Below are 12,356 nucleotides of genomic sequence, written 5' to 3' on the forward strand. Positions count from 1 at the left end.
TTTAAAGTGGCGAAATGGTTAAAACTCGGTTTTAGCGTTTAACTAGCGTAAAACAATACAACTATACATACTAATGCCTTAAAAAGGCGACTTTTGTGACATCGAGCTTATCAACAAGATTTAAACAATTTAGCATTCAAAATCGCTCTATTTTTTGTCAACTTCACCCTATTTTAGGGTGTTTTATTTTCTGTGTGTTTTTTTTAAGCAAATGGATATATACAATGAAAATTTAAACTATAACAAGCGCTAGTTAAACGATTATTTTGACCGAGTTTCAACACTAAAAGGTTTAAAACATAAAAAGGCTAAATTTGGCTAAGTGGGCGATTATGTTAGGTAAACAAAGGTAAACGGGAAGGCTCGACATTGTTAATCCTAAAGGGTAATGTACGGTTTATGGGAAAACACAACGCAAAGAACAAGGCTAACAACAAAGGGGGTAATCTAAGTGCCTCTATCACTTCTACACAATTCCGCACGTTCATGGTCTTAACAATCATACTAGTGACAAGTTGTAAATTACACAAGACATCCGGCTCACTCCTATATCCGAAATGAACAAATATACAACAATATCAAGGCTCAAATATGCTCACGTAACAGAAGGAATGGGTAAAAGTGTGAAAACTATCATGCAAGTCTTTCTTTGTTTGTCACACTTTCCGGTTTTCTTTTTCAAAATTTATTTTGCTTGTCGAGTTTTTATCAAGTCCGAAGCTTTCTAAAACACAACTGCCCGGTTTATTTACTAAAGTATATATACAAAAAACAAATATTTTTGAATGATTTTTCTGATTTTTTTTAGGACAAACAAAGTTAACAAAGTTAACCCCCTCCCCACACTTGAACTTCGCATTGTCCCCAATGTGAAACCCGAAATATAGAGAAAAAGGATAATAGTACTCCCCTCAAGATCATTTCTGATGAAACGAGACTTCCAAGTTGTTTCTGTCATGTGCTCCGGTCGAAGACTTGATAGCCAAAATCTGCAAGTATGTCACATGGTACAGCAAAACAGAACAGAAACAAAATAAATATAAATAAACCATAATGTACATAAATAGAAGTACTAAGTATCCAAACATAAACAAAACAAACTAAGTAAAGTGTCTGAAAATAAAGAGTACATAACCGAGGGTGTTTGACATAACAACCAAAATGAACACCCGTCAGAAACAAAGTACTGAAATAACTACTAAAACCACCAACGATCAACTCCACCATCTCCTACTCATCGTCACCAGCATCATCTCTCGTGAAGGACGGGCCCGCATCTCCATAACCAGGTGGGTTCCAGGGTGGGAACTGTGGAGGATGCTGAAAGTAGTCGGGATAGGCATGATGCATCTCCCCGAACAGGTATGGGAACCCAACGTGCACTCCCTGGTACAAGCTGTCCTGGTTTAACCTGATCTGATCCTGAGTAGCCCTAATCTGGTCCTGACTAGTCCTAATCTGGTCAATATAAACCCCATGCTGCTCCTGTCTAACCTGCATTTGTTGGAACTGCTGGTAGAACTCAGGGTAAGAGGGTATGCCCTTGGGCCACTCCTGGTGGTGGTAGCCATGATGCTGCGGTGAATGTGGTGGCTGGTGTGGTGGTGTTTGCGGCTGGTGCTGCTCCTGATGCTCCTGATCATGCATCTCCTCATCCTCGTTTTCCTCATCAGCTGGAGGCAACGGGTCCCAGACCTCGTTGTTTAACCCTTTCAATCTATCCCCCCGATCCGTCTCAGTAATCACACCCATCGCCTTCAATGACCGAATATCAACACACACCCCTTCGGTCACCATAGTGAGACTCTCAAGTACCTCATCAGTCATCAAGTCTAAATTGTAAGGAATTTCGGTCACATACTGACCACCGTGAATCTGACTGTTGGGTGTCCTCCCTGAGCTCTTCACAAAGTATTCAGCCATTCTTGCAGCCAGGTTGATATGTACTCCCTCAACCAGTGCATATAGAAATATCAGATCTGGCGTTGGACAGTTCCCCAAACTGTCCATTCGGCCGCAGATGGTGTGGCTGAATATATGATGCATCACTCGATGCAAAGGGTCTTTCAGTCGTGAAGCTTTAGACACTCTCGGGTCGTAAGGGTCACCAATTGCATTTTCAACCCAAAACGTGGCCCGTGCTTCATCACTCGGGAAGGTAAACTGCTCCGTGAAGAATTCGGAATCCATGTCTGCAGTCATGTAAATACCAAGCCTCCTACCCAATCGACCCACTGACCAAGTGTGCCATCGTCCACCCAACCTAAAAGTTATCCGCTCCTTGTAGCAGAATTTTGGCCTTCTATGAGCAACTGGTTTTTCGTAGGCATATGTGGAGAAGAACTCTATCGTTAGCTCGAGATAGATGGGTCGATCGATAGCTACTAAGCGCACAAGTGGGATACTGATCATGTTTTCAAGTCTTTCATACTGATTTAGATCCCTCATAACGTCCCAATCTAACCTCCAGGGGACGCCAAATAGCCCTCGCCTTCTCCATAAGGCGTCACGTCTTGGGATACAAAGACCCTCTCGCTCATCATTGGGGTCAAACTGCAAGAAGGGATGATCCATCTGCATGAGGAATATCGTCGGAATAGAGGGAACAGGAAAATTTTCACTCAAAAACAGCAGAACGCACAATTATGAGGATTTTGTTATGCTGATCTGGGCAAATGGCACGGGCGTGCGACCAGGCGCATGGCCGTGCGTCACCGAGAACGAGCAATAGTGGCCGGTAGATGTCGTAACTGCACGGCGTGCGGTTAGTCACGCCACCGTGCATCACCGAGCCAACAACGATCAATCGTGAACAACCCGCACCGCACGGACCGTGCCAACGGAGGAACGACCGTGCGACCCCGATTCTGCAGATTTCAAACCCCTGATCTATGAATAGCCTGATTTTTGCAAAATTTCAACAAGTTTTGGGCCAACAGGGGTCGGAAGGTCAACCGGGTGTTCACGAGATACAAGATTCTAGCAAGGGCTAGGGTTTCGATTTGTTTATGAAGAGAACCCTAGAGAATCCTTGAAGAATCGAACTAATCTAGCCTAGAACACGAATGGAACAGAAAATCGGAGAGGAAAAACATACCGTGTGAAAGATCTATGAAACCGTGCGAGAAGATGGTGCAATTTTGGGTGACTGTCGTTCTGGAACGGCTGCAGCAAGTTAGGGTTCGCGAAAATGAAAATGGGGCTGCAGATGAGGGTATTTATACTGGACAAATGACCATACTGCCCCTGCCTCGCGCACGGTTGTGCGACACCGACATTTTGCTGACCCTGCACGCTGTTCTCGAAGATGCATCGGGGGTGCGACTCATCGTTCCGGCCAGCCCGCAAACGCACGGTCGTGCGACGCATGGCACGGCCGTGCAACAGCTGCAGATCAGTTTTTTCTGCAGAAGCCATTTCCAGCAACTGTTTTGGCCGTTTTTCGCCATTTTTTCAACACGCACACTGTTTTAACAATATTCCCACGTAGACCCTTCACTCGGCACGTATAAAAACTATACAAACTAACGGAAACCACCTAATACTCCTAAATTACGCTAAAACTAGAAAAACACATAAAAAGACGATACTACCCCTAAAGCGCTTTTGACGCTCTTGCTACATTTTTAGTCCGCGAGTCAGTAGCGTAGACTCTCTCCTCCCCACACTTATGACGTGTGCGGGGTTTGGAGTTCGATGACCTCCACCTCCGACTCTATCGGCCCGGCAACGTATAACTTCAACCGGTAACCATTCACCTTGAAATTAACGCCATCCGCGTTCTCTATTGCAACAGTACCATACAGAAATACCTCTTCAACTGTGTATGGCCCTGTCCAACGTGAATGAAGCTTCCCTGGAAATAAGCGCAACCGCGAGTTGTAAAGAAGAACAAGATCGCCCGCTTGGAATTCTTTGTGGTCCTTCAAGCGTTTATCGTGCAATCTCTTCGTGCGCTCTTTGTACAACACGGAGCTTTCATAAGCGCGTTGTCGCAACTCTTCCAATTCATGAATCTGGAGAAACCGGGCTTCACCTCCGGTTTTTAGGTCCAGATTTGCGGTTTTTAGAGCCCACATCGCTTTGTTCTCCAACTCCACCCGTAAATGGCATGCCTTTCCGTAAACAAGCCTAAAGGGAGTAGTCCCAATAGGAGTCTTGTAAGCCGTACGGAAAGCCCACAACGTTTCATTAAGCTTATCCGACCAATCCTTGCGGTTTGCACCTACTGACCGCTCAAGGATTCTCTTCAGCCCCCGGTTCGTGACTTCCACCTGCCCGCTTGTCTGTGGATGATAGGGCGTGGATAAACAGTGATGCACACCGTAACGGGACAAAGCTCTCTCGAGCTGAGTATTGCAAAAATGCGTCCCTCTGTCACTGATAAGCGCTTTTGGAGCGCCAAACCGGGCAAATAAGCTTTTCAAGAATCTCACGACCACCCTGGCATCATTGGTGGGTAAGGCCTGTGCCTCCGCCCACTTTGATACATAGTCAACTGTGACCAGGATGTACTTATTACCTCGTGAGGGGGGAAATGGTCCCATGAAGTCTATCCCCCAGATATCAAAGACTTCACGAACTTGAATCCAGTTCTGAGGCATTTCATCACGTGCGGATATGTTTGCTGCCCTCTGGCAGGCATTGCACGCTCTAACCCAACTCTGCGCATCACGAAATATAGTCGGCCAATAAAACCCGGAATCCAACACCTTCTTGGCGGTAAAGTTGGCTCCATGGTGGCCTCCGGTAGGTCCCTCGTGACAATGGCGCAGAATATCTGTGGCCTCTTTCCCAGAAACACATCTCCTGATCACCTGATCAGCACCAACCCGAAATAAGTAAGGGTCATCCCAAATGTAGTGCTTGACATCCAAAAAGAATTTCCTCTTTTGCTGGTGAGTCAACCCTTTAATCAGAATCCCGCAAGCAAGGTAGTTCTCAAAGTCGGCGAACCATGGTGACTCATCGCACATCTCAACACTCATCAAAGACTCGTGTGGGAAGTTGTCATTTATGGAATCCCAACGCGTGTCCACGATGTCTCCATGCTCTAACCGAGACAGATGGTCAGCCGCTACATTCAACGCACCCTTTTTATCTTGAATTTCAATATCGAACTCTTGCAGCAACAAGATCCACCTGATCAGACGCGGTTTAGCGTCCTGTTTGCTGAAGAGATATCTGATGGCTGCGTGATCAGTATACATAATGGTTTTCGAAAGCACCAAGTACGATCTAAATTTGTCAAATGCGAAAACGACCGCCAAGAGCTCTTTTTCAGTCGTGGTATAATGCTCCTGAGCGTCGTGAAGAGTTTTGCTCGCATAATAGATCGGGTGAAAGTGCTTTTCTCTCTTTTGTCCAAGAACGGCCCCTATAGCGTAATCACTCGCGTCGCACATAATTTCAAACGGCAAACTCCAGTCTGGTGCAACTAAAATAGGGGCCTCAATTAACTTTTGCTTGAGAAGGCCGAAGGCTCTCAAGCAATCATCTCCAAATATGAACGGAGCGTCTCTCTCCAACAAACGGGTCATGGGCCTAGAGATCTTTGAAAATCCTTGATAAATCGCCTATAGAACCCCGCATGACCAAGAAAGCTCCGTATAGCTCTCACAGAGGTGGGAGGCGGAAGTCGTGAAATAATGTCAACTTTAGCTGGATCGACCTCCATACCAGCATGAGAAATCTTATGTTCCAGAACTATGCCCTCTTTCACCATGAAGTGGCACTTTTCCCAATTCAAGACCAGATTCGTCTCCTCGCACCTTTTCAACATTTTCTTCAAATTTTCAAGACAATGATCGAAGGAATCTCCAAACACCGAAAAGTCATCCATGAAAACCTCCATAGAATCCTCGATCATATCATGAAAAATTGCAACCATGCACCTCTGGAAGGTCGCCGGTGCATTACACAACCCAAAAGGCATCCGCCGGTAGGCGAATGTGCCGAAGGGGCATGTAAAGGTAGTCTTCTCCTGATCCTCAGGAGCAATAGGAATTTGGAAGTACCCGGAGAACCCGTCCAAGAAACAGTAATACAACTTCCCCGACAGAAGTTCCAACATCTGGTCGATGAATGGAAGTGAGAAGTGATCCTTACGAGTAGCATCGTTGAGTTTGCGGTAATCAATGCAAACTCGCCACCCAGTGACGGTACGGGTAGGAATTAGCTCATTCGTATCATTTGAAACTACAGTCATACCACCTTTCTTAGGTACAACCTGCACTGGACTCGCCCACACAAAGTCAGAAATAGGATAAATCATCCCGGCATCCAACAACTTAATCACCTCTTTCTTCACCACGTCTTGCTTATTCGGATTTAAACGCCTCTGATGCTGTGCACATGGTTTGTACTCGTCTTCCATCAGAATCTTGTGAGTACAAAAAGAAGGATTGATGCCCTTGATATCCATGATTTTCCACGCAATGGCTCTCTTATGAAGTCTCAGAACCTCGAGAAGCTGATTTTTCTCATCCTTTTCCAATGATGCTGAAATTATGACCGGTAAGTGACGCTCCTCTTCCAGAAATGCATACTCGAGATGTGGTGGGAGTTCTTTCAACTCCAAAGGCGTCGGATCTTCAACCGAAGGTTTTGCTTTCTCTTCTTTTACATGGCCAATTTCTAGAAACCTCTCCGGACTCTGGGAACCATCGTCACCAATCTGATAGACTGGCTGCTCGAAATCGTGGCTCTCCTGCGTAATGCCAATCAGGTCCCCACACGACAGACGTGTGTCCGAATTAATCTCGTCAACAGTGCCTTGAAAATGAGAGCACATACATGCGTCGACAATGTCGACATAGTAAAGCATGTCATCGTGACTTTGCGGATGCTGCATTGATCTTTTGATATCAAATGTCACGTGCTCGTCATTTACTCGGAGCGTGATTTGGCCAGCTGCCACATCAACAATCGTCCTCGCTGTATTGAGGAACGGGCGTCCAAGTATTAAAGGCACTCTTGAATCTTCGTCCATGTCAAGGATAACAAAATCCACGGGGAAAACAAATTTATCGATTTTTACAAGCATGTTTTCCATAAATCCACGCGGATACTTTATTGAGCGGTCTGCCAACCGAATGCTCATTCTAGTGGGTGACGGCTCACCCAGATCCAGCTTTGTAAAAACCTTATATGGCATAAGGTTGATACCCGCTCCCAAGTCAGCCAATGCATGGCTAACAGACATGTTTCCAATCAAACACGGGAGCATAAAACTACCCGGATCTCCCATTTTCATGGGCAGACGGTTTTGCAGAACGGCGGAACAAGTTTCATTCATCACCACACATGATATATCCTCGAGCTTCTATTTATTCGAGAGGATATCCTTTAGGAATTTCGCATACTTTGGCATCTGGGCCAAGGCTTCAACAAACGGTATATTAATGTGTAGTTGCTTAAACCGCTCAAGGAACTTACCGTATTGCTCTTCGTTCTTCTGTTTCTTCAGCCTGCCTGGATAAGGTACTGGTGGAGTGTAATCTTTGACCGGCTCCTGGACTTGTGCTGTACTTGCTGGGCGTAGCCTGGCTTGCACCTCGTTCGGTGTGTCAGTCGGAACCGCTCCAGTGATCGGTGATGAGTCCGATATGACGGGTCTGGTAGTCTTTCCATTCCTGGTCATGATCGCATTCACATGCCCGCCCGGGTTTGGTTCTGTATTACCCGGAAGACCACCTGGGGGCCTTTTGGACATCATCTGCGCCAGCTGACCAACCTGATTCTCGATATTCTGAATCGAGGCTTTCTGACTCCTCATTTCTCCCTCGTTAGCTAGAAAACGATCTTCTCTTTGTTGGTATCGTTTTTTAGAGCTAGAAAGAAGCTGAGCCATCATATCCTCCAGCTTGGAACTAGACTGAGGGGCCTACTGCTGGGAGCTACTCCCAGTGCCCTGATTCTGATACGAATATGGACGCTGCTAGTAAGGTTGGTTGTATTGCTGGAACTGCTGACCCTGTTGTGGCGCTGGAGCACGCTGAGTGAACCCTAATGGGTTTTGATTACCTGTATTCGCTCGCCACCCAAAATTTGGGTGATTTCTCCAACCGGGATTATAGGTGTTGCTGTAGGGATTGTTCTGCGGCCTCACCTGATTACCCACAAAATCTACTTCTTCGTGGCCCTCATACACGACTCCCTGAAAGCATGCACCAGGCTCATGTGACACTCCACACTGGTCACTTCCCGAACCAGCTTGTGCAATCATCTGGGACTTATCGAATTTCGCTGCAAGAGCCGAGATTTGTGAAGTAATGGCCGTGTAGTCATCTACCGCGTGTGCCCCTGCGCGAGATGATGATGATGCTGCCCGGCCTCTATCTCCTTCCCGACGCGAGCTGGATTTCAACGCAGCTTTTTCTATGATATCATACGCTTCAGTCGGCGTCTTAGTTCCTAGATCGCCTCCTGCATTCACGTCTAATCGCTCATGTGTGTGGTAACTGAGCCCCTGATAGAACGTCAAAACCAGCTGTCTCTTGGAGAATCCATGATGTGGAACATCAATCAACAGATCTTTAAATCTCTCCCAGGCCGCGTGCAACGACTCTCCCTCGTCGTGGCGAAAGGAAACAATCCGGTTCCGTAGCTTGTTTGTTTTCTCAGGCGAAAAATATTTCTGCATAAACTGCTCCGCCAACTGATTCCAGGTCCTGATGGACCCAGTTGGAAGTGACATAAGCCAAGCTCTAGCTTTGTCACGCAACGAGAAAGGAAACAACCTCAACCGAATTGCATCCTCCGAAACACCTGTAATCCTAAATGTCGAACAAATAGCGAGAAAAGTAGCGATATGCCTCCCGGGATCCTCATGCTTACGTCCGTCAAACTGTACTGAATTCTGCACCATGTTAATAATACTAGATCTACTTTCAAAAGTAGGTGCATCTATAGTAGGCTGAAGGATACTCGGCTCCAGGCCTGCCATTCCGGGCTGATTCGTCTCATTCAAAGGTCGGTCATCGTCCGCCATGATGCCTCTTTCTTCGTCCCCTGAGCTTTCGTCTTCAGAAAGTATCACTGGCTCGTCAATTGCGTTTGCAATGCGTTGTGCAATGACAAGTGACCTTTCTCGCAGCCTCTTACTTCTCCTAAGATTATGTGCTGGTTCGTCAGTCGGCTCAGCAACAACGGGCGTGGGAGTTGAGGACATCAACCTGCAAACGAAAATTTGACACAATGAATATTTTATTAATATAATAATGCTTTTTTTTTAAAGAAACAGAATATTATTTTAAATGGGCTGAAAAATTTATAAAAATCCGAAAATGGGCCCGAATTTTCATAAAAATCATAATGAATTACATAATCGAATCGGCTAGTATAAAAATAATTTTTCGGAGCCGAAAACTCAAAGAATAAATGAATAAATAAATCCGGATTCAAACAAATAAATGGAACAAAATTTTCAAGTGTACAAAATAATCTCGAAAACGAATAAAATGAATTAAAATCAATAAATATTAACGAATAAATAAACAAATAGATAATCAAGAAAATATTCATAAATACTAACAAGTATATACACCGATAAAACAATGACTCGAGTCGTTCCTAAAACTCGCCACTTCCCCGGCAACGGCGCCAAAAACTTGACATGTGCGCGACTACACATATTTTTTACAATGAAGTTACACACGATTTGGTTTTAAATTTATAAAAGTGATTATTACTTTTACATCAAAACACACACGAAAGAGGCAAGTGTACCCCGTCATATATGTAGTAAAGTATCGATAAGAACCAAGTATCGATCCAAGGAAATGGGCGGAGAAATAATACTAGACCTTTGTCACTAAACTACCGGTAAAAACATAAGTTGTTTGATTTTTAATAAACTAAGTAAGCATAAACAAATACTTATAAAACATAGTAGATTTCAAATACTGAAATAGATAAATAGCCTTGCTTAATACACAACTAAAGCATGTCAACTAAGTCGGTTTTGGCACTAGAAGCATTCGGTCAATTTTCCATTTTTAAGACAATTAGTATCCCTTTCGGGAATCCTAACATGACAATCATTCGGAAAGCTAAAACGATAAAAACACTTTAACCACCTAAAATTGTTCTTTAACGTGCAATTGATAAATGTCTATGAAAATCTCTTAAAAATAAGTTAGTCATCCGTTAGGAGTTTTCTAACCTCACTTAAACAAGGAAAGCGACACCGATAAACGCAATGCAACCACCGAGACAAGCATAAACTAGATTAAATCACAACCGAGTTCATTTTACAAATCTTGCACATAAATTCACCAAGATAGCAATTTTGGCCTAAACTACTAACTAAGCTAACAAATCATGGCAAGAATTTATAACGACACCATTTAACCCATTAAGGTCCTTACGTGACGGCAAGCTTTCTTGATTAACAATAATTACATTTTATTAAACCACTAACCATTTCTAGTATCATGGTGCCCACATTTTAACCAAGCTAAACTAGTTAACCAAGTTTAAAGTTTACTAATACATGATTAATTAAGCTTCATTTTTCAACTATCTCAAATAACCAAGTACCAATCATCCAACACAATTACTTATAATCAAGAAATCAATATCAATAACAAGGTTGCAAACTAATCATCAAAGATAATCATAGAAAATACTTCTAAATGTCATTACAAACAAAGATTAACATACTAATGGCTATAATCAAGCAAGGGATTGTTGTGTTTTTGCCCAAAGGCTACAATAATACATAAATATTAATCTAAATGCTTGAAAGATTAACAAAATTCTAGAAAGATTAGAAAACCAAACCATAAACAAGCATAAGATTAAGAATCTGGAAGATAACAAAGCTTATCGGCACAATGTGGCTTAAATCCGGGTGACAGCAGAAGCCTCCGGAGCCTGAAAATCGCCAGAATCGCTCCCAAAATGTCCAGAGTTACGAGAAGAATGTTTCTGCAAGTTTTTGTATAATTTTGATCTCGCACGGTCGTGCACCGATTGCACGATCGTTCACTTTTTGAATTATTGGAGTCACTGTTCATGACATCAGCAGAGTTGACTGGTCTTCGGTCTCGCACGACCGTTCTTCCTGAGGCACGATCATGCGTTTTTGAGATAATGTTGCACGGACTGTTGCACTTGTCGTGCATTGCCGTGCTTTGGCTTGGTCATCGAGTTTGCACAGGGTGCCGCAAGTCGCACGAGCGTTCCACTCCGAGAAAGGCTTGCACCTCGAGTCACACCGTCGTTCAGTGCCGGGCTTGGTTATGTTGTCGGAACCGCACGGTCGTTCCACTCATTGCACGACCGTGCCAAACGACCAGGTCAGAATTCTAACAGAATGTTCGCAGCTTTGTCGTTTCGTCCGGAAAGTCCTCGTTTTCACTATCATCTTGTCTGGTATGCTGTTTTAGGCCTGTAAACAAAAGTATACATGATTAAGTATCCGAATGACGGTTTTACGGCCGAAAACGCATAAAAAGGGGATAAAATGGGGGACTAAAATATGTGTAACTTAGCGAATATCACATACCTCTTTCCAATCAATGTGTCAAAGATCTCAGGATATGGGTTCGGTATCTCTCCAGAATTAACAACCTATGATTTTATAAAAATTAATATAAATTACAATGAGCAGAATGATTCCATAATTGAGAACATACAATTTTATAAAAATTAATTTTAAATTATATTTACTACATGGCCAAATAACTGAATGCATGTATTTGTTACCTGATCTTGGATTGAAAGTAACTCTTTGGCAGTGTTCTTAAGAATCTTGTAAGCTTCGAAATCAAACAGTGTCAAAGACACAGTACCAGAAGAGTCTTGCATCCTAATAGGTATCTTGAACCTATCAAAGTTAAAAACAAATGAAAACATTAGTATTACTAATAACAAAAGTGTGGTTCATATTAGTATTTAGTATAAGGAAATAAAACTGTAATCTCAAACCGCGGAATAGAATAGATGTCGACTCCTTCACATTTATCATTTGTACACACCAACGATTTTGCATGATCAACATCAAATGAACCATCCGCATTTTCTTTCGTTACAAATCTTTCCTCCACACCTGACTTACAGTGGTTACAACCATTGTAATACTAAAGTTTATCAGTGTATATAGCTGTGATTGTGCCAAGAACCAAAACCTTCTTTGTCTAACAATATCAAAAAAAAAAAATAATAATAATAATAATAACACTTAGAAAAGACTATAAAAAACTCAGCATGTAGAGTACTTATAAGAAAATACACACCGTTGATATGGTTCCAAGGAAACCAATAAGCATGAAATCAGGGTTATTAAGAAACTCATCTTCAACACTTGAGATAATGTTTGAACCAACATGCTCATTTGATGAAGATGAAGC

Source organism: Helianthus annuus, chromosome 7, assembly GCF_002127325.2.
Source record: "Helianthus annuus cultivar XRQ/B chromosome 7, HanXRQr2.0-SUNRISE, whole genome shotgun sequence".
Classification (NCBI taxonomy): Eukaryota; Viridiplantae; Streptophyta; class Magnoliopsida; order Asterales; family Asteraceae; genus Helianthus; species Helianthus annuus.